Raw genomic sequence first — 4,793 nt, 5'->3', positions numbered from 1 at the left:
TCCCCCTTTCCCTGCTGGCCCCCCTTGGCAAGTTTACAACCAGCCACTAGATCCCCCTCTCAGCCTTCTCTTGTGAAGGCTGAACAGGTTTGGGTCCCATAGCCTCTCCTCATAGGGCCTGCCCTGCTGCGCCCTGATCATGTGAGTGGCCCTCCTTTGGACCCTCTCGATGCTGTCCACATCCCACCCAGAACTGGATGCAGTACTTCAACTGCAGCCTGACCAGTGTCGCACAGAGGGGGAGGATCACTTCCTTGGACCTGTTTGTGATGCATCTGTGGTAGCATGACAAGGTGCAGTTGGCCTTACTGACTGTGTCCTCGCATTGGTGGCCCATGTTCATCTGGGAGTCAACAGTGACTCCAGGATCCTTTTCTGCCTCTGTGCTGATGAGAATGGAGTTCTCCAGCCTGTAGGTATGCTGCTGGTTCTTCCTCCTCAGGTACAATACCTTGCACTTGTCAGTATTGAAACCCATCCTATTCTCATCCTCCCACCCCTGTAACCTAGTTGTTCTCATCCTCCCACCCCTAGATCTAGTTGTAGCCTGTCCCTGTCTTCTAGCATGCCCACCTCTCTCCACATCTTAGTGTCATCTGTGAATTTGAACCAGGTGCTTTTCACCCCCTTGTCTAAGTCGCTGATGAAGATGTTGAACAGTGTGGGCCCGAGGACCCAGCCCTGGGGAACCCCACTGCCCACATCCCTCCAGGTTGAAAATGACCCATCCACCACCACTCTCTGGGTGTGGCCCTCCAGTCAATTTTCAACCTATCTGACTCTGTAGGCATCGACACCACAGTCACCTAATTTTTTAATGAGAATGGGGTGAGAGACAGTGTCAAAGGCCTTCCTAAAGACCAGAAAGACTACGTCCACTGCGACACCTGCATCCAAGGATTTTGTGACCTGGTATATAGAAATCAACCAGGTTGGTCTGACAGAACCGACCTCCGGTGAACCCATGTTGATTGCCCCTAAGCATTATCTCCCCTGCTGGTCCCTCACAGATGTGCTCCTGGATAATTTTCTCAAAGAGTTTCCCCAGGACAGAGGTAAGATTAATGGGGCCTATAGTTTCCTGGGTTCCCCTTCCTCCCTTTTTTGAAAATGGGGACCACATTGGCCCTTTTCCAGTCCTCTGGCACCACACCAGAGCACCACGAGTGCTCATAAAGCTGTGCCAGGGGTCCCGCAATGGCCTCTGCCAATTCCCTCAGCACTCTGGGGTGGAGATCATCAGGACCTGCTGATTTGAACACATCTAGCCCCATCAGAAGTTCCCTAACTAGGCCCTCACTGACCCTGGGCTTGGCTGCGCCTCCCCTGGGTCTATCTAGGATCCCAATGTGAGGGATGTCCCAGTCCCTGCTCAGAAATATGGAGACAAAGAATTTGTTAAAGAGGTTATATTATTGATCTCCACAACATCTTGAGGCAATGAGTTCCACAAGTTAATTGTGCATTGTGTAGAAAAACAAAAGAAAAACTTCCTTTTGTTCATTTTAAAATTGCTGACTCATTCCTGCATTATAAGACATAGCAAACAATAGGTCCCTATTCACTTTTTCCAGATCATTCATGATTTTATAGGCCCCTATAAAATCTCATCTTATTGTCTCTTTTACAAGCTGAATAGCTTCTTCGTATGAAAGCTATGCATAACCCTGATCATCTTTATTGCCCTTCTCTGTACCTTTTCTAGATTTACTATACATTTTTGGGATGGGACAACAAGAACTGCACCCAGTATTCAATATATGGGTACACCATAATTTCTACACTAATATAAAAATGTTTTGTATTTTGTCTTCAATTCTTTTACTAAGATTTCATTTGCCTTTTTGTACACAGCTGTACATTGAGCTGATGTTTTTTTAAAATTGCCCACAAGGATTCCAACATCTCTTTCTCTGAGTGGAAACAGTTAATTCAGAGCCCATCACTATGGATATACAGTCAGGGTTATTTTTTCCTCATATAGACATCAATGTTAAATTTCATTGCCTATTTTATGCCCACTTGTTTGGTATTGTGAAATGTTTCTGTAAATCTCACCATTTGCTTTAGCCTTGATTGTCTGAAATAAATGTGTATTCTCTGCAAACATTCCCACCTCACCATTTATTCCCTTTTCCAGATAATTAATGAATGGTAGACAGCAGAGGTGTACAAAGCAGAACATATTCAATTCAGATTGGGCCGATTCAGGGGACAGTAATTCAATACACTGATTCAGATCACTGTCCTGATTCGATTGGCCAAAGCCAAATCTGAAGATGTGATTCTGATTCGGAGAATTAGCGATTTGGCCAAAGATATAGTTTTATGTTTTTTTCTACATACCTCAAGGTCCCAGGTGCATCTCATGAGTGCTGAGATGGTGGGGTGAATACAGCGTCCCATGGGAGCATGGGGGAGACCCCCCACATGCTCAGCAGGACCCAGAAGTAGACTGGAAGCATTTCTGGTCCAATTCCGGGTCCACTGCCAACCTTGCAGAGGACCCCGCCGTGCACCCCCAGCTCAGTGACCACCCACGTGGGGATCCCAAGTGCCACCCCCAGATCCAGGAGGCACCAGTCACCAAGCTGGGGGGTGGAGGGATTTCCCCGCATGCTCCATGGTGGACCCAGAAGTTGCCTGGATGTGCTTCTGGTCCACTTCTGGGTCTGCTGCTGAGCATGCTGGGGACTGCCCCCCATTCCCCCCCCCACCCGCTTCCATGGGACACTCCATCCACCCCACCATCTCAGCATTCACGAGCCACACCTGGTACCTTGAGGTATGTAGAAAAAACATATGAAGTTGTGTCTATGTCCAAATCATCGAATGTCTCTGAATCAAATCAGAGGCTTCCAATTCAATTTGGAGATATTAATGGGTCTCCTGATTCAGTTTGGATTCAGAGATTCAGCTGCCAAATAGGGCCGAATGTCCTCCGAATCAAATCAGGGACCGAAGCTTCGCACAGCCCTAGTAGACAACACATATCCCAGCATAAATCCATAGGGGATCCCACTATCTACCTTCAGCCCACTATAAAAAGTGACTATTCAGTCCTCCTTTTTGCTTTCTACCTTGTATCCAATTTCTAGTCTGTGAGAGCATTACTTGAACAGTTGTGTTTATGCCATAGTCAAAGTTGAGACATACTGTACAAGGAAAGTCAAGAGTTTCATTCTATAAAAGGCATTTTATAAGTACAATGTATTAACAAGCAATGCATTAGTTACCTTGCTAAGCGGATGTTCCTTCCCAGGAAGTGTTGATCAGACAGCCCTTAGGGTCCATGGGACAACATATCACCTCGGTAGTCTTGAAGGTGTCTGACCACTCTCTCTACACCCTTACCTTTTATTAGTTTACCTATTCTAATGCATAAGCATGCTCTTTGATCATTTCTCTATGCCTATTTGCTTAAAACTCTACCTTTACACTCCCAATTACACTTCACTCATGCCCATACAAGGTGATATTTGCTGCATCTCTTTCTCCCCAAAAACAGGATTAAAAGTTTTAGTTGAAACTTAGTCATCACAACATTTTAACCAAGTCTAGCAAACTAGAGTAAATAGTTGATAAATTCAGCTTTGCTAATTCAATAACAATTTCATAAGTTTCTATAACTTAATGATGAACTCAGCTTTTGCTAATCTTTGTGGTGGAGGAATGTGGAAAGGTGAAAAATGTGATCAGGTGTGCTCCAGCTTTCAGCCTACAAGAGAACCTCCTCTCTGACCCCATGACAGTTTAATGTCTTTAAGAGCTTCTGATGCAGGTGCATTCCGAAAATTCAAACACAGTATAGCAACTGGATCCTCTTATCCACATGCTGGCTGATATCCACAAAAATTTCCAACAGATTGACGAGATGGTTTCCATTTTCAAAAGCCATGTTGATTCTCACCAGCATATCACATTTACACATGTAATATATAATTCTGTTTTTTATTATAGATTCTACCAATTTGCCAGGAACAGAAGTTGGAGTCACTAGTCTGTAGGTTTCTGAACCACTAATGATGCCCTATTGAAAGATTGGTGTAATGCTGGGAATCCTCCAGGCCTCTAACATCAAAACTCATTTTACTGATAGGTTGCATATTACTGTGAACAGTTTTGCAAATTCATATTTAAATTCCTACATAACTCCTAGGTGAATACCATCTAGCCCTGGTGACTTTTTTCTGTTCAGTTTAATAGTTTGTATTAACACCTAAGTCACCTCAAGCTTTTTCCTCAGATTTATCCATTTATCCATTAAAAAGAATGGCTCCAAAAGATACCTACAACTTCACCACCACAACACCTAACATTGAAGTACCTAAATCTTTTCTTGGATCTGGTCCTAAATGTATGCAGGGCCTTGGTGGTATAGGAAGCTACCTACAATACAGTTTCCCAATACAGACTGCCAGGTCAAGGGTGCGTCCTTCAGTGGCAGTCAGAAGTAGAGGACTGCAAAAGCACAAATTGGATTCTATAGGACTCTCAGCCTCAGTAGCACTGAGTTACTAACATTGTTATCAAGTGGCTTCACTAATGTAGTCTCAAAATTAGGTAAATTTAGGTCTTAACCCAGTACTAGTGGGCATATATTATTATATCGTGGCAGTGCAGTGAGCCTTATATTTGTTGTAAAATGAAATTTCCTTGTTTCTTTCCAATAAATTGCCTGATTCAGGAGAAAAAAATATTTTTTTTATTCTGAAATCTGCCTTTTTACCTTCTTTGACAGCAAGGAAATATTAAAAATAGAACATACTACATACATTCAGCATTTGATTCTT

This window comes from Alligator sinensis, unplaced genomic scaffold (assembly GCF_000455745.1).
Source record: "Alligator sinensis unplaced genomic scaffold, ASM45574v1 scaffold615_1, whole genome shotgun sequence".
Taxonomy (NCBI): domain Eukaryota; kingdom Metazoa; phylum Chordata; order Crocodylia; family Alligatoridae; genus Alligator; species Alligator sinensis.
The sequence above is the reverse complement of the archived record's forward strand: the minus strand, read 5'-3'. Positions refer to the sequence as shown.